This window comes from Bombina bombina, chromosome 1 (genome assembly GCF_027579735.1).
Source record: "Bombina bombina isolate aBomBom1 chromosome 1, aBomBom1.pri, whole genome shotgun sequence".
Taxonomy (NCBI): Eukaryota; Metazoa; Chordata; class Amphibia; order Anura; family Bombinatoridae; genus Bombina; species Bombina bombina.
Window position 1 is genome coordinate 1,490,617,880 of NC_069499.1, and position 19,710 is coordinate 1,490,637,589.

The 19,710-nt window shown below is 39.8% G+C and overlaps 1 pseudogene; it reads left to right on the top strand.

Moving 5' to 3' along the window:
• Window positions 1-214: 214 nt before the first annotated feature.
• On the top strand, window positions 215-13,276 carry LOC128666662 (tigger transposable element-derived protein 1-like; annotated as a pseudogene).
• The last annotated feature ends 6,434 nt before the right edge of the window (window positions 13,277-19,710 follow it).

Sequence of the window (19,710 nt, forward strand, 5' to 3'; positions counted from 1 at the left end):
AGACCCTGAATCCAACTCAATAGGCTCTTCAGCGCCTGATAGTGGGTCTACTTCATCTTCCTCACTAGAAGACTCGGATGAAGAAGCGGTGACCAATACAGCATCTACCACTTCAAAGAAAAGTGTCCCTTTAGGCACAGGACAAGAAGGTCAAAAAGGCAGAACAATAATAAAATAAATCCACCCGCAAGAACAAGAAATAATTGGTAACAGCATGAATATAGTCAATCTTTCTGACTATCAATTGACTGAAGAAGAAAAATCTCTCTTGTCAAGAGGCCTAGGCTTTGCCCCAACAAACAGATTTTCCATCTTTGAGACCATCTTGGATGTCAATAAGTTTGTCCGAAAGTTGACACTCAAAAAATTCTTCCTGCAAGATATCCCTGAACAGGACACACGAGAAGGCACTAATGCCATCACCCATATACAATCAAGTCATCAAGATGAATTAAAGGACTTTAAAGACTATTGTGCCCTGGAGGGTATGAGAGAACTGTCTTGCAGTGGGGATCAATTTCATGGTCTCGGAACGCATTCCATAACTTTTCCTATAACAAAAAATAGGGATTTTTATCCCATACAAGTTAGAGGGCCATACATCAATGCCTTCCAACATAGTGTTGAAAGGGATCTTATAAAGTTAGCCAGCGAGTTAGAGGAAAAGGATAAACATCACCACACTCACTACAATTTATCTCATAGAGAATCTATTGCCCTAAAAAAACTGCAACTTAATAAGAGTTTGGTAATAAGAAATGCAGACAAGGGAGGAGCAATAGTCCTTATGGATAAAGTCACTTATTTATCAGAGGCAAAAAGACAGCTTGCAGATACATCAACTTATCAAAATTTGCCCTCAGATCCTACTAATATTTTTAAGAAAGATCTTGCAAACTTACTGGAAGATGGCTTGGCATTGGGCATCCTACAAAGAAAAGAAATTGAACTTTTGATACCCAAGTCCCCAGTCATACCCATCTTCCACCATGTTCCCAAGATCCACAAGAATTTGCACCCACCTCCTGGTAGGCCCATCGTTTCCGGCATAGGCTCGATTTTGGACCCTGTGTCCGAATGGCTGGACTCCATTCTTGAACCCCTCGTAGTTAGCCTGTATAGCTATCTTAGAGATTCAAGTCATCTACTTGAAAATCTAAAGAAAATCTCATGGAAGAACACGTTCAGCTGGGTCATTATAGATATTGAATCCCTGTATTCGTGCATCCCTCACAATCTGGGAATAAGAGCCGTCAAATGGTTTTTGGATAGAGAAACTACATACAAACAGGAAGAGAAGATATTCATATGTGACTGTTTGGAGTTCCTACTAACCCACAACTATTTTATTTTTGATAAGGAGTATATCTCCAACTTTGTGGCACGGCAATGGGGGCAAAGTTTGCCTCCTCCTATGCCAATTTGTATGTGGGTTGGTGGGAACTCCAACACATCTATTCCGATCTTAATATATACATTGATAAAACAGTTTTTTATTACAGGTTTATCGATGACATGATATTTATTATGGATGAAACCGATTGTGAAGGTTTCTCTATTACTGACTTCCTTGAATATCTTAACATGAATTGTAGCAAGCTGAAATTTACTGGAGAATCTAATCCTTCAGTAGTCAACTTTTTGGATTACCTTGGAAATAGTGGTGGAACATGGTACCATTGTATCTAGTACATACAGAAAACTAACTGCGGGCAACACCATTCTACACGCTAAGTCAGCACATCCACCACACCTTCTTAGGTCTATTCCGAAAAGTCAATTTTTAAGACTCAGAAGAAACACGAATAGTGATTGTGTCTATGACAGACAGTCTGATGATTTAAAAAAACAGACTGCTTGCCAGGGGTTATGATCCCAGTCATTTGAAGACAGCACAATATGAAGCCAAGATAGGCCTTACACCTAAATCAAAGAAATCCAATATCCTAAGAAAACACATCCCACTTCTTAAAAATGATCCCCTGTTATCAACGTCTTTGACTAATCTCAAATTCGTGTCCAGGAAACCAGAAACCTTGGGCTCTAAACTAGCCCCTAGCATGATACAAACTACTCTAACACTAAAACATTGCTCCACAGTAACCGGAGAGGTAATTTCAAGTGTAACAATTTTAATTGCAAAGCTTGTAAATCAATCACACTTGGAAAAAACTTTTATTCCAGTGTTACGCATAGATCATTTGAAATTAACTTCTATGCTACTTGTAGAACAAAATGGATAGTTTATTTACTAACGTGTAACCATAGCCAACAACAGTACGTTGGTCAAACTTCTCGAGAATTCCGAGACAGTGTGAGAGAGCATCTAAGGGATGTTGAAAATTTCAACAATGACTCAGCTTTTGCCAAACACTTCAATGGCCTGCACCTCACTGGTGTTCCCAGTTTTGGAGTGCAGATCATTGAAGTGGTCCATAAATCCACCAGAGGTGGTGATAGACACAAGCTTCTCTCTAAAAGGGAACTCTTTTGGATTCTAAAACTTGATACCAGACATCCAAAAGGTATCAATTTAAAATGGGATATTTCATATTTCATTGATTAATGCAATCATTCCCCATCTTTCCTATATTAGCTTTTTCAAAATCATTAAACACATATATTAATGTTCAAATTAAATTTTTGTTCATAACACATGCATTTTTTTATATAATACAAAAACCATTTAACATGTTCGTAAAACAATATAATGTCTTTTAAAGGAATTGAAGAGATACATAATCATCCTAGGTAGTTTCAAATGTGTATACTTCTACTATGGATTTGTACTCTGACACCAATTATGACATTCATATTGGCTTATATTTCATTGTTATAATAACAGAGCCTGTTAGCTAACATACAAGGATTTTGTACCGCTATTTTATTACTCACTATCTGTTTTAATTTCTTTTTTACCTTGAAGGTGTTGGCTGTGGGTTGCGGGAGCAGCCTCCATATGTGCCTTGATTCAGGGCCCTGATTGGTTGGCTGTTCCTTTAACTTGCAGCCAGCACCTTGAGCACCCGTTCCTATGACTAAGCGCCACCAGGGGACGCGAAACGCGCCAGGATTGCTGTCCTTGTCTCCTTGCATTGAGATGCAGTTTTAACTTTTGTTAAATAAAGATTTTTTTAACATACAACTTTGCCCCTTGAGTGCTCAGATACCTGCTTTCCTGTTCTGAATACAATGTAACCTAATGAAGATACAATTCTCCATGTTATATTGGTGGTCTACGGACTATTGAACACCGAAAAATATTAAGATGCAGTTTATATAAATAAGGGTTTAGCTGTACAAATGCGAGCAATAACCATCTAAAACAGTTGATTTCATGCACCCTTTATACTAATGAGTCCAATGCATATTCTGCAAGAAAATGTTATTTAGTTCACACATATCTCCAATATAGAGTTTGCTTTATATACAAATAATTTTAAATGTTTTTTGCTTCTATTGCCTAGATTACGAGTTTTGCTCTATAGAGGGTGCGAAACAAACGCAACAAAAGCTGCATTATTTCACCTTCCATAGCGCTGCCATTACAAGTTTCTAAAAAGCCGACTTGAGCGTGCGATATGGTGGTGATAAGCTCCATACAGCACAAAATCCAAGGGTTGAGATTACGTGCTCGTATACGCTTTCCCCATAGACATGCATGTTAGAAAAAAAACTAACACCTGAAGTGCGGAATGGCGATCGCTGTAACGCAACCCCATTGATGTCTTTGGGGGGAAAAAAGTTAAGTTTAAACCTAACACCCTGACATAAACCCAACTTCTAAACACCCCAAATCTGCCGCCCCCAACATCGCTGACACCGAAATAAAGTTATTAACCCCTTATCTGCTGTTCCCCGACATCGCCACCACTATAATAAAGTTATTAACCCCTATTCCCCCGCACCCCAACATTGACAACACTATAATAAAGCTATTAACCCCTATTCCGCCGCTCCCCAACATAGCCACCACTAAATAAAGTTATTAACCCCTAAACCTCTGGCCTCCCACATCACCGCCACAAAAAACTATTAACCCCTAAACTGCCAGCCCCCCACATCGCAAAAAACTAAATTAAACTATTAACCCCTAAACCTAACAACCCCCTAACTTTAAGTTAAAAGTACAATATCCCTATCTTAAAATAAATGAAAACGTACCTGTGAAATTAAAAAACCTAAGTTTAAACTAAAAATTAACCTAACATAACTATTATACTAAAATTAAAATAACTACCAATTAAATAAACTAAATTACACTACTAAAAAAGTTTGTCTAAAATTTCAAAAAATAAAAAATACTAAATTACAAAAAAATAACAAACACTAAATTACAAAAAATAACAAACACTAAGTTATGAAAAATAACAAATGAAATTATCGAAAATAAAAACAATTACACATAATCTAATACAGGATCTCAGGGACCACTAAACTCAAAATTTTGAATTCCGTGGACCACTCACATGATTATTTTTTAAATGGTACAAACCTCTATAATGTATGTATGTATGTGTGTGAGTGTGTATATATATATATATATATATATATATATATATACACACACACATACTGTACATAACTAGTATAACCATAGTTAAGTTTACATTATGTATATATTTACACATTTTTAAGAATTATTTTTGGTATTAACTAACTGAATGATAGAACTGAGAGAATACTTCCACATGACAGATGAAAGGTGAGTGCCAACTTTTGAGCTGGAAACAGAGGCAAAAAGTGGGGAAAAAAGAATTATGTTTAAAAGGACCACAAGACTTCCAAGTTACCTCCCCAGTTAGGAATTATTCAAAACTACTTATGATCATGGACAGACATTGGAGTCATAAATTAAGTTTATATCAGAAAGTTCTCTTTATGGATGTGAGCTAACCTCGACTGATGTTACTGGCCATTACTATAATACTGGTGGGATATGGCTGATCTGCTGGATGGCAATTACTGGAATACAGGTGGAATTGTTTTGTGTGCGTGAAAATGATTAGAATGAAAAATAATTAGATTTTAATAAAAAAATTAAAAAAAGATGGAGGGGAGGAAGACAAACGTTTATGTAAGTCCATCTGAAGGAATTAGGAAAACTACTACAAAGAGACAGGTAAAGGGAAGAAAATAAATGAAATAAGAGAAAAAATAATAATCTTTTTTTCATTTACTTTAATTCCACCATTTCAAGCCAAGACTATACCAACCTCTGCTGGCTTTAGAATGGAAGCATCTTCCTCTGAGCAGCGTGACGGGTGGGAGGAGTTAAAAATACAATCTAGCTACAATGTGCGTAGGGATATTGTAATTTAACTCCTCCTTTGTCGGTTTTCACTGATGTCCAGCCAGGCATTGTAGGGAGTTGCGGCGCAACGGGGGTGACACAATCAGAGGAGAATAATTTCTGCTTGATGGTGTCAAGGACCACCAACATCTTCTTGTGGACCACCAGTGGTCCATGGACCACTGGTTGGCGACCACTGATCTAATAGACCTATAAAAATAAAAAAGCCCCCCCAAAATAGAAAAAACCCTAGCCTACAATAAACTACCAATAGCCCTTAAAATGGCCTTTTGTAGGGGATTGCAAAATCAGCTCTTTTACCTGTAAAAAAATACAAATACCCCCCAACAGTAAAACCCCCCACCCAACAAACCCCCCAAAATAAAAAAAAACCTAACTCTAACAAAAACCTAAGCTACCCATTGCCCCGAAAAGGGCATTTTTTATGGGCATTGCCCTTAAAAGGGCATTTAGCTATTTTGCATTGCCCTTAATTTAAGGGCATTTAGCTCTTTTAAAAAAGCCCAAACCCCCCACCCCAAAAAAGTAAAAAAAAAACTAACACTAACCCCCAACGATCCACTTACAGTTTCTGAAATCCAGACATCCAGGCAGCGAAGTCTTCATCCAGACGGCGAGGTCTTCATCCATCCAGGCGGCATCTTCTATCTTCATCCAAGCGGCATCTTCTATCTTCATCCCGGCGACGTCTTTTATTTTCATCCCGGTGGCTCGGAACGGATCCATCCTTGAAGACATCTGATGCGGAGCGTCCTCTTCATACAGTTACCGCTGTACACTGAATCTTCAATGCAAGAGAGCCTTTTCAAAATTGCGTCCCTTGCATTTCTATTGGCTGATTTGATTTTTGAAATTCAAATCAGCCAATAGGATGAGAGGTACTGAAATCCTATTGGCTTTTCAAATCAGCCAATAGGATGAGAGCTACTGAAATTCTATTGGTGATTCGCCGCAAACCCGGAAGTCGTTTCTCAGTACGGCGCTTTAACATTGACTGCGAGTCAGGAGATTGCACAAAATTGCATGCAGTCTCACTTATTACAGTGTGCGCTGGCAAGACCCTGTTGGGGTTGCTAGAACTGTGCAGTAGAGTATTGCAATTTACAGGATAATTTGGTAAGTGCATTAGTACTGTACACACAAGTTCTTTACAAGCACTATTTGCTTGGTCATTGTCATGAGATGCAGGACATATGCAGGACACAGCAATGATGGTACAACTCTATTTTATTACAGAGCATAGAAACATACATCTAGTCAGGTTGATTTCACTAACTAACTGCGACACAGACTACCGGACCTAAGCCCCGCCCCCAAACTAGTGACATCACATCACATCCTGCTCTCATCACATCTTCCCCTTTTTCAAAGGCGAAGCATACATTTGAATATAACAAATAACAAGGTATACGAACAGAGTATACAACAACATTTTTTTTTGAACAATATATAAACAAATAGGTTCAGAAAACATAAACACATAAATTACATCCTGACTTGGACATCGGGGTAGACTACCCTAGTCCACAGTGACCATGGGATTATTCTGCCCATACTTCCGGTCACTGTTCTAGCTAAAGTCAGTCCCTATATCGGGCCGAAAGTTTCACCACTCTTCCGCTTGATGTAACTTTGCATGAACTGTCCTCTGATACAGAAGATGGTGAATAAGAGTCCGCTGGAGGCAAAGATATATCCCCGCTGTGATCTTGCTGAGGGGAAGGCACCTCTCTTAAAACAGGGGATCCCACCGGCGGTGGTACTGAGGCATCCAGTTCCAGACACTCAGGTACAGGCTGAAGATGTCTTCGGTTATGGCGTGTAACTATCCCTCCATCAGTAAGGACTGTATAAGACCTTGGTTCTGGAGAGCGTCCAATTACCGTAGCAGGCATCTTCCATTTCTTCTCATCATCCAGTTTAATTCTGACACTTTGCCCTGCATTCAGTTCCGGTAAGGGCCTGACAGAATGTCTCCTGTCATAGAAGAAACGATAACCCTTTTTGGCCTCTTCATCCCTCCTAAGGACTTCGTCCCGAGGAACAGGGCCAGGCGGCTTGAAGACACCCACTGAGGGTAAAGTGGTGCAAATCTGGCGTCCTAGCATCAGTTGTGCTGAGCTAAACCCGGTGGCTTGAATGGGCGTCGCCCTGTATGACAAGAGGGCTAGGTATGGCTCAGATTGCTTTAGAATTAATTTTGTTGTTTGAACTCCCCTTTCAGCCATCACGTTGGCCTGCGGATAATGTGGACTTGACGTGGAATGTACAAAGTCATATTCCCTACTGAAAGCACTGAACTCTGTAGAAGCGAACTGCATACCATTATCACTCACCAGCTCCATTGGAATGCCCCACCGGGCGAACAAGCTCTTCAGGCGAATGATAATGGCTTGACTTGTGATATCATTCAGGGGTGCAATTTCCAAATACCTATATAGTATAGTAATAGTAGTCGATCACAACAAGGAACTTTTTCCCGTGCAGTTCACACAAATCAGCAGCTATTTTCTGCCACGGCCCCGCAGGCAGCGGAGTAGAAATCAAGGGCTCCCTTCTCTGAGTAGGCCGGCGTTCCCGGCAAAAGGCACATTTAGACACGTGATTTGCAATGTCGGAGCTCATCCCAGGCCACCACACAGCTGTAGCTGACCTTTCTCTGCACTTTGTAATGCCTAAGTAGCCATCGTGAATCCTGTTTAACATCTCCTTCCTCGTGCTGACAGGAATTACGATGCGGTCTTGGAACAGCACCAACCCCTCCAGCTCCATGAGCTTCGACCTCTCTGGCTGGTAAGCACTTAAAGACATCCAGGCTGCTCAGCTCTCGGGCCAGCCTTCTTTTATGTACTTTATAACCTCTTGCAGATCTGTGTCCAAATATGTCTCTTTCTTTATTTCCTCCAGTTTCCTTGAAGAAATGGACTTAGAGGCCAGAACTGAATCAACATACACTTTCACCTCAGATTCAGTTGAGGATTCTTCAGCAGCAGCCAGCGGGAGCCTGGATAGTGTATCCGCCACAACCAGTTGTTTCCCCGGCACATGCACTGGCTGAACATTGAACCTGAGCAGTCTCATTAAAAGTCTCTGGCATCTTAAGGGTGTTTTGTCGATATCATAAGAGTTGATTAGAGGGACTAGCGGTTTGTGGTCAGTTTCAAGACTAAATTTCTCCAAACCCACTAGATAACGCTGAAAGCGCTCACAGGCCCAAACTGCAGCCAGACACTCTTTCTCAATTTGAGCGTATTTTGACTCTGCGGCCATCAGTTTGTGGGAACAGTAGGCGATGGGCTGTAATTTATTTTCATTCAACTGCAGGAGAGCAGCCCCCAACCCATAACTGCTTGCATCGGCACTAACCACAGTCTTTTTTGAAGGGTCGTAGAACCCCAGCACCGGGGCAGACCCCAGCAGGGACTTGGCCTGCATAAAAGCTTTTTCTTGTGAAGGTCCCCAGACCCAGGCAACGTCTTTCTTAAGCAACTCTGTGATAGGGTGTAAAACTGTTGATAGATCTGGAAGAAACTTGCCCACGTAATTTACAAGGCCCAATATCTGTCTCAGCTCATGTACATCAGAAGGACTTTCCATCTGTTCAATAGCACGAATATTCTCGGGGTCTGGCTTGATGCCATCCCCATTGATGATATGCCCAAAGTAACATAATTCAGTTTTCCTAAAATGACATTTTTCTTTATTCAGCTTCAGCCCAGACTCTTTGATAGCCTGTAGCACATAACTTAAACACTGATCATGCTCCTCCAATGTAGACCCATACACTAGAATGTCGTCCATGACGACCGCTGTGCCCACGTGGTCACTCAGGAGAGAACTCATTTCCCTTTGAAAGATTTCCAGAGCAGAGGATATCCCAAAGGGGAGTCTGCAGAAGCAGAACCGACCTACCGGTGTGATAAAGGTAGTCAGTTTGTGGCACTTTGGATCCAGGGGGATCTGCCAAAAGCCGCTAGAAGCGTCTAATGTGGAAAAGAACTTCGCCCCAGCCAACTTTGGAGCTATATCTTCTAATGTCAGCAGCACAAATCTCTCTCTCTTCACTGCCTCATTCAACCTTTTCAGGTCCACACAGATGCGCACCTTTCCGTTTTTCTTTGCAACTGGAACAATGGGGGCACACCAATCAGTCGCTTCAACAACCTCTTCAATAACCCCCATAGACTTCATGCGCATAACCTCCTTCTCCACTTGAGGCATGAGCGGGAACGGAATTCAACGGGGAGTAGAAATACTGTATGGCACTGCGTCACTTTTAAGTGCTATATGGACTGGTTTGCAATTCAGTAGGCCCAACTCGCCAAACATATCTTCAGAAATCTCATTCACTCTGGCCACGAGGCCCAAGTCACAGGCTGCTTTTCTGCTCAATAAATTGCTAACACACTGACCTCGAATCACATGCACCCACATAGTGAACTTTCTTTGCTTGTACTCACAGCTGGCAAGAAATTTCCCCACACAATCAATGCGGCCACCAGGACTATGGACGTTTGTAGTAACCTTCGCCAGCTGGGGCTGTCGAGGCAGTTTCATAAATGCAGCAAAAGACATTACAGTGATATCTGCTCCTGTGTCAATCTTAAAATCAACTTTGGCTCCCATTACAGTAAAAGTAACTTTACAATCTTCCTCTGAGCTTGGCCGTTCCACAACGGACCCCACAAAAGACACTTCCTGACCGGTGTTCCCTCTAAGACCAGTTTTGTGTGCGGCCCAGCAGTGAAACAGTTACTTAGGTAACCACACCCTGCAATAAGCAAACACTGCACAATGCAGATGGCAAGGTATGGTTCTCTTGTTAACTGTTTCAGTGCTGGGCTGCACACAGAACTGTCCTTAGAGGGAACACTGTTCCTGACCCTCCTGGTCATTGTCCACCTGCATCTCCTTAATGTATTCAGTTTTACACACCACTTCAAAATGGCCCATTCTGTTACATTTTCTGCATCTTTTATCTCTGGCTGGGCAAATAACACTCTGATCATGGGCACGGTAGCACCGTGTGCATCAGGCATGCTGTGCCCATCCACTTCTAGGCCTTTCCATTATTTTAGATCTACCGCTCACACTGTGCCTTTCACTAGCAGTTTTCCTGGACTGTTGCACTTCATCCACAATACTCTCAGACCTCAGATCAGCACTCTGCTTTTTCACCAGTTCACTCTGGCGGGCCATCCTAATAGCCACATCTAATGTTAAATCAGGCTCTAACTGCAGCTTCAGTGAGACTTCAGCATCTGCAATTCCAATAACTATTCTGTCTCTGATTTGCTCTTCTTTAGCAACACCAAACTCACAGAATTCAGCTAGTTCATACAGGCTGCGCACAAATGACTCCACAGATTCTCCCACATGCTGATTACGTTTGTGAAAACAAGCTCTCTCATGAATCACATTTCTTTTGGGCACAAAGTGGGCACTGAGTTTATCCATAACTATATCAAAGTTAAATTCTTCCCCTTCTTGGAAAGTAAAAGCATTGAACACCGGCTCCACATCTTTCCCCATAGAGTATAAAAGAGAATTAACTTGTACATCATCACTCTACTTGTTCAGTTTGGAAGCAATCCTGAAGCGCTGAAACCGCTGATGCCATGTGGGCCAAGCTGCAGGCTGAGAGAAGTCAAAAGGCTCAGGTGGGGTAAACTTTGACATTGTCATCGATCAGGAAAAGAAGCGCAGGCCAGAACTTCTGACAGCATGTCATGAGATGCAGGACATATGCAGGACACAGCAATGATGGTACAGCTCTATTTTATTACAGAGCATAGAAACATACATCTAGTCAGGTTGATTTCACTAACTAACTGCGACACAGACTACCTGACCTAAGCCCCGCCCCCAAACTAGTGACATCACATCCTGCTCTCATCACAGCCATTAAAGGTACAGGTACCAGTATATGCAGTGTTACTGTATATGTACTGTACTGTATATTATTATTATTATTATTATTATTATATATAGGCCGCAAGTTAGGTTTGGCTCGCCAAACAGTTAGCACAGTGGTGAACGTTAAAGAAAAATACTTAAAAGAAGTAAAAAGTGCTACTCCAGTGCACACAAAAGTGATTCGCATGAGAAACAACCTTATTGCTGAAATGGAGAAGATGCTAGTTGTTTGGATAGAAGATCAAACCAGCCACAATGTGCCTTTAAAGTGTCAGTAAACCTTAAAAATAATGTTATATAATTCTGCACATAGTGCAGAATTATATAACATTATATTAGCCAAACTTTGTAAAATATAATATACCCTTTTAATTTTTTTTAAAAAACGGCTGTTTTACAGACCCGCTCTCTGTGCTCTTCTGAGCGGGTCTGTTTGTTTCACACAGCGCATCGAGCCAGCTGTAGTCACAGCCCGGCCCAACCATGCCATAACACTAAGTGCAGCTCGCTCCTGCTCTGTCTGACAGTAGGAGCGAGCTGCACTGTGTATAATGGCGCGGTCGGGCCGGGCTGTGACTACAGCTGGCCCGATGCGCTGTGTGAAACAAACAGACCCGCTCAGAAGAGCACAGAGAGCGGGTCTGTAAAACAGCCGTTTTTTAAAAAAATTAAAAGGCTATATTATGTTTTACAAAGTTTGGCTAATATAATGTTATATAATTCTGCACTATGTGCAGAATTATATAACATTATTTTTGAGGTTTACTGCCCCTTTAAGACAAGCCATTATCCAAAGCAAGGCACTATCTTTGTTTAATGCAATGAAGGCTGAAAGAGGTGAGAGTGCTAAAGATGAAAATTTTGAAGCTAGCAGAGGTTGGTTTAACAGGTTTAAGGAAAGAAGTCATCTGCACAACATTAAAGTGCAAGGGGAAGCAGCTAGGGCAGATGTTGAATCTGCAGAGGCTTTTCCAGAAGAGCTGGCTAAAATTATAGAAGATGATCTACCATTCTGAGAATCCTAGGGCTCTGAAAAACTAAGCTAAATCTAGCCTGCCTGTTTACTACAAATAAAACACAAAAGCCTGGATGACTGCATATCTATTTACAACATGGTTTACAAATTATTTTAAACCCACAGTTGAAGCCTAGTGCAAGGAAAAAAATTCCTTTTAAAATTTGAATGCTTACTGACAATGCACCTTCTCACCCACGAGCTTTAATGGAAATCTAAAATGAGATTCAAGTTATTTTCTTGCCTGCAAACACCACATCTATTCTTCATCCTATGGATCAGGGAGTGATTGCAACCTTCAAAGCATATTATTTGAAGAAAACATTTACTGCTGCTATAACTGCGATGCATCTGATGGTGCTACACAGAACAAATTAAAAGCCTTCTGGAAAGGATTTACAATTCTAGATGCTATTAAAGCAATTAGAGATTCCTGGAAAGAAGATTCAGAATCATCATTGAGACGTGTGTAGACAAAGCTAATCCTTACCTTTATGGATGATGTTCCTGGCTTTGAAACTTCGGTAGAGGAGGTCAATGCTAGTGTTGTGGACATGGCTAGACAACTGGAACTAGAAGTGGAGCCCGAAGATCTTACAGAATTAATTGCATCTCATTACCAGCCATTGACAGGTGAAGATTTGATTATGATTGAAGAGCAAAGAAGACTGTTTCTTGAAACAGATGGTCCTACCGATGAAGACCCAGTTTGCATTAGGGAAATGCCAACAAAAGAAATGGAGGAATATGTCAGTTTAATTAAAAAGGGATTGGCAGGTTTGGAGCAGATTTATGGGCATTTTGAAAGAAGTTCTTCAGTTAATAAAAATGTGTTAAATGGAATTGCATGTTATAAAGAAATACTTTGAGAAAGGAAGCATCAGTCTATGAAGCAAACCTCTTTGCTATCATATTTTAATAAAGTCCCTCAGCCATCATCATCACCTTCAACATCAAGACCTGATGAATCTTTGTCACGTTATCCACCTTCAAAACTGATGTATATTGAAGACTTAGATGATGAATCATAAGCAAAGGTACTGTACAGTACCTGTATACAGTATATGTATCCCTTTCTACTGTCTGCATAACTGAATACAGTTCTGTACTGTGTTGTGCTAGTGTTAAACTAAACTTAGCACTATTGTACACCTATATATGTTAGTTCAGACATGTTTTTAAGCTTTTAAACACACTGGGAAGTGAAAAACAAGTGAAAAATGCCTTCACTCCCTTTAAGGTGGTTTTTCACTTTACAGCGAGGCTCTGGTCCCTAACCCGCTGTATGAAGCAGGGTATACCTGTATATATATATATATATATATATATATATATATATATATATATATATACTTATATATAGGGGTGGAACTACAAGGGGCATGCTGCAGGTGCCGTGGCACCAGGGCCAGAGAGGGAGGGGGGCCCATCAAGCAGCACAGTAGCAGGGATAAAATGGCAGTAAGGGGGCAGACTTGCATACAGCAGCCGTGAGACTGAGCATCGACTTAATTGCAAGTTCCTCTAACCTACGGCCCCTGTATGCTGCTATTTAAAATGTAGCCCAGGGCAGGAGAATTATTATTATTATCGGTTATTTGTAGAGCGCCAACAGATTCTGCAGCTTTATAAACATAGGCGGTATACAAGGTAACATTTATAGGGATCAAATGGGTAGAGGGCCCTGTCGATAGTCGCACTGTTGTAGGCAGCTCTTATTAAGGTGATCTGCAAACAGTTGGGCTCTTAGGCTTACATGCTAAGGGGGTTCATGGCAGATAGTAACGAAGGAGAGGAACTGGTATTAGAAAAGGTTAGTGCAGGGTATATGCATCCCTGAATAGTAGAGTCTTTAGGGAGTGCTTGAAGCTTTCAAAACTAGGGTAGAGTCTTGTGGAGCGAAGCAGAGAGTTCCACAAGATATGAGCCAGTCTGGAGAAGTCCTGTAGACATGAATGTGAGGAGGTAATAAGAGAGCAGGAGAGTAAGAGCAGAGTGAAGGGGACGGGAGAATATCTGGAGACAAGGTCTGAAATATAGGGTGGAGCAGTGAAGTTGAGGGCCTTGTATGTCAGAGTCAGAATTTTGTGTTTAATCCTGAAGGCAAGAGGAAGCCAGTGAAGGGATTGGCAGAGAGATGCAACAGATGAGGTGCAAAGTGTAAGGAAGATGAGCCTGGAGCATGAGCAAGCAGACAGCCAATACAAATAAAAGCAGGCAGTCTGCAAAATTACCATGACAACAGCATGTCATGGATTACAAGACGATAGGGAGAACATGAACCGTTAATCTAATTGGTTGTGCATCCTGTCCCTCACAGAGACATGGGCCCTTGAGATAGGCTCAGATGGGCACTGTAATTCACCCATCTTCCCTATTTGTTTTTGCCTCTGCCTGGGGGGTTAGGGGGGCGCCCCACCAATCCTCTGGCATCCACCCCAAGTGAACCTTGGAGAATGAGGTTTACAAGGGGGGCTTTGCCAGGCAGAGGCAAAATTAGATAGTGAAGTTGGAATGGACCATTTAGATCATACATAAGAGATAAGCGCTAATAAATGATATGATTGGCCCGTGACAATCAAATGAACAGTTCATGTTCTCGCTAGCGCCTTCTCATAGAGTGCTAGTGTTGAAGCTCTGAGTGACACCAGCCAATTACCATTGCAGAAACTCGGGTGAAATTTCACTCACTGACAGAGCAGTTGTGGGACTTAGACAGACAGTGCAGCTACATACAGAATCCTGAAACCTCAGCTGCAATAGGCACATAGTTATAAGGGTAATTGTTGTTAACTTACTATCTGGAGATGTGTCAGTTTAACTATTCAGGCATTTCCTTAACTTAACATTTCCTGGGACCAAAATGAGGAAAGTAAAATTATATATAAATTGTATAATCAGAAATGTTTGTCATTATTTTTCTAAAAATCAGTTTTACCTCCATATCATATGTATCTCACTTTCTATGTGTATGGGTGTGTGTATGAGTGTCTGTGTGTATATGTGTGTGTATGTGTGTGTGTGTGTGTGTGTGTAGTTTGTATGTATGTGTGTGTGTATGTGTAGTGTATGTATTCGTGTGTATGTGTGTGTGTGTATATATGTGTAGTGTATGTATGTGTGTGTGTGTGTATGAGTATATGTATGTTTGTGTGTGTGTGTGAATGTGTGTATGTATGTGAATTTTTTTGGCAAAGGTGACAACCCTGTATGCAGGATGTCTTGGCAGTTCTAACAACTGAGATTTCATATCTTTGAGCCTTTGACACATTAGTGTGTAATATATTTTTGTAATAATTTTTATTAAAGGGCGTTATGATTGTAACTGTACTTTGTAATGTATTTTTCATGTGTTTGTGAGACTTTGTTGTTTCGCAAAGCAGTTAACCAGAGCTCTGAGGATGCGGTAATGCTTCTAGCATAAACTGCGATTGCGCTCAAGTGTTCGGGTTTACTTTCAACTCGTAATATAAGCAATAAACCATACGCTCTGAAACACCGGCGATAAACCCCTTATTGCTCACGCACAAACGCTAGTGCTCCACTCGTAATCTGGCCCTAAATAATTATTTCACTCAATCAAGTAAATATTTATCCAGAATATTATTCAGAACTTATTTTACTATCTCATTAAACAATTCAAATATACATATTTTTTTTATCTCATAACACTCATTCAGTTTTTTTCTATATTTTCTTTGTCAAGGTTTATAAAACTTTCTTTTTTTAATCCATACCAAAATGTCTATATATACAGGTGTACCTCAAAGATATTGCAGGTTCAGTTCCAGACCAGCGCAATAAAGTGAATATAGCAATAAAGTAAGTCACACAAAGTTTTTTGTTTCCCAGTGCATATATAAGTTATATTTACACTATACTATAGACTATTAAGTGCGAAATAGCATTATAGCTAAAAAAAAAAAAACAATGTACATACCTTAATTAAAATATACTTTATTGCTAAGAAAAATGCTAACCATCATCTGAGCTTTCGGTAAGTCATAATCTTTTGGCTGGTGGTGTGTTTAAAAAGGTGTATATATATTTGTATACATGAGTATTTATGTGTTTATATGTGTATATGCAGGGCTTGAAATTTCCAGTGGTCAACTAGCCCCGGACGACTTAGAAATTGCAGCAGACGACTTCGTAATTTGAATTTTTCCTATCTTTAACATTGAGTGGACTAGTAATTGTATCCCTCTAGGCTAGAAGCTTTTAACCCCTGACTGATAAACCATAGGTATATTCCTCCACCCCTGTGTATATGTGTTGGAAAAATGGTACCAATGGACAGGGCCGCCATCAGGGGATGACAGGGGTGACTTCTGTCAGGGGCCCAATAGGCTAGGGGGCCCCATGAGGCAAGAACAAGTATTATTTTTAAAAAATAATAATAATTTTGGCAGCCACCAGAGTGGCCCACAGCAGAGTGCTATTGAGCATGGGAAATGTTGTTACAAGGAGTAAAGCATTAGCATTTGAGAGGATTTCTGAGTGTGCACTAAACCACTATGCACAGTGTGAGATAGGCTTGGCATTTAAGTTTGTACAGTGTGTGCTTGAGTCAGACAGCAGATTACTTTCATTTGCAGAGGAGGTAAGACTTACTTAATAAATGTTTTTTATTTTTTTGTGCAATTTCGGATTGTAACTTCAGTGTGGACAATGCTGTAGAAATTCTATATTTAAAGCCATGCAAAAATGTTTCCTCCTCAATACACAAATGGTAGGTGCCCTTTGGCAGATATGAGTTTTTATTTATTAATATATATATTTTAATTACATTCCAGTTTACTGCCCCTTTATTCAAGAACTTTCCAGATGCAAGGAGGCATTTTATCTAAGATTTTTACATCTGCATAAAATTTTATACTCTCTGACTAAGATTGCTCAGTGTTTGAAATGAGACAGGTTAACTTAACACTGTTTAGTTTACACTACAGCTGACTTAATTTTGAAATACATACAAACAAGCCTAAATCCTGCATTTAACCAGATCTAATGGTATGAGACTGAGTACCACAGCTTATGGTTCCACCCAGACCATATCAAGTACAGCATTTTCAAAATCCATAAGTACAGCTGACAGATGGGAACATTTGTACAACAAGTGGGGTTTTTTTCTGTGAGTCTCTTTGTGAGGGTGGGTGTGTATGTCTGTGCATTTTCTGTGGATGTCTGTGAGGGTGTGTGCATATGTCTTTGTGCTTTTTCTATGGGTGTCTCTGTGAGGGTGTGTGTATGTATGTCTTTGTGTATTTTCTCTGGATGCCTCTGTGAGGGTGGGTGTGTATGTCTTTGTGTGTTTTCTGTGGATGTCTCTGTGAGGGTGTGTGCGTATGTCTGTGCATTTTCTGTGGGTGTCTCTGTGAGTGTGTGTGCATGTCTTTGTGTGTTTTCTGTGGATGTCTCAGTGAGGGTGTGTGTGTATGTATGTCTTTGTGTGTTTTATGTGGTTGTCTCTCTGTGTGTGTATGTCTTTGTGTGTTTTCTGTGGGTGTCTTTCTGTGTGTGTGTGTGTGTGTGTGTGTGTGTGTGTGTATGTCTTTGTGTGATTTTGAGGCTGTCTCTGTCAATGTTTCCTTGGGTGTAAGTGCAAGTTTGTGTTTGGGTTTGTGTCTGTTCCTTTTTAGGACATTTTGACCTTACTACTGATTATTCACATCTTTCTACAGACTTTGAGACTAATGAGACCTTCGCCGGAAGTCACCAATCCACCATTTAACCTTTAAATTATTGTTTAGGCAGTTCTGGGCCCTTCCATTCAGCCACTGCATGCTGTTGTCATCATTTAGTTGGCATCTTCCTTGACAAAAAGAACTCCATATTTTGTTTTGTAAATCTCCTTTTTTGACTGTAGTCTACCTCATTACTTGTCAGGTCAATGTAAACAAGTGATGAGTGTCTGATTGGGTGTCTGTGTCTGAGTGTGTTTGTGTGTTTCTTTGCGTGTTTGCTAGAGTGTCTATATGTGAATCCTTATGTGTGAGTGTGTGTTTCTGTGTTTGTGTGTTACTACCTTTACAACATTTCCAAGTTTGACTACACTTAAGAATAAAGTGCATATACGTTTTAGTCACTCGGTCATAATTTGCACATGTCAAATGGGGGGGGGGGCTGATCAATGGTTAAGTCAGGGGCCCCAAAATTTCTAGTGGCAGCACTGCCGATAGACTTGCTTGACACAGGGTTGCCATAACCTTAAATTTGTAAAAAGAGCAATATCTGCAAAGTTCAATAAAGCGAAGCGCAATAAAATTAGGTATACCTGTATATCTCAATATAATTACATCTTCATTTCTATTCTCTTTTTTATATCAATGTCTGTATTTCTGTCTGCATATGACTGTCTTGCTAGCCTTTATATATGTCTGTACATTGTTATAATCTTTCCATTAAGTATTACATAATAATAATAATACTGGTCTTTTTTGTGAACTTTTTTCTCTTTCATTGCCAAACGTCTACACTTTTCCCTTAAACTACAGTTCATCAGCTGTTTTAAATTAAATATGATCCCCTTCTTTAACAAAAACTCTTCCCTAATCTTAATCAGGGAAACAGTTTGTGGTTGAAACAAATATTTAAGTCTTCATCGATGATCTGAAAACTACCTTCACAGGATACAAAAGATGTATGTGCCTTAAGAATATAAATGCAGAGTAGATCATATATTCCTCTTTAAGATTGCTTAAAATAAATACTCAAGGCAATGTATAACTCTATATAAAATATGTGATATGCTATAATATGTCCTAGAATACTTAGAACCTTTATTCAGCTTTTTTTTATTTGTGTACAAAGATAAATAGGGATGAACTTAGTAGATAGATAAATAGATAGATCAATGGATGATAATCAATACACTGATTATAGATAAATAAATTGATCAATAGATGATAATCAATACATAAATGATAGATAGATAGATAGATAGATAGATAGATAGATAGATAGATAGATAGATAGATAGATAGATAGATTGATAGATAATCAATACACAGGTGGTAGATAAATAGATGGATCAAAAGATGGTAATCAATACACAGATTATAAATAAATAGATAGACCGATAGATGATAAATAAATAGATAGATGGATTGATAGATGATAATCAATACATGGAGTATAGATTAATAGATAAACAGATAGATAGAAAGCTAATCAATACATAAAAAATAGATAGGTAGACAGACAGACAGACAGACAGAGACAGACAGCTAGATAGATAACCAATAAATAGATGATAGACAGATGAATAATCAGTACATAGATGACAGACAGACAAACATTTTTTTTCCATAGTACCATCCCTTTTAATCTGCAGTTCATGACAGCATGTTGCCTTGTGAATTGAATTTACAATTGATTCTTTGACATGGTATATAATATTGTGTTCTCATGCACTGCTCTAGCACAGTGTATTGAGTCTGTGTGAGCTTTGGGTTGATTATAATTT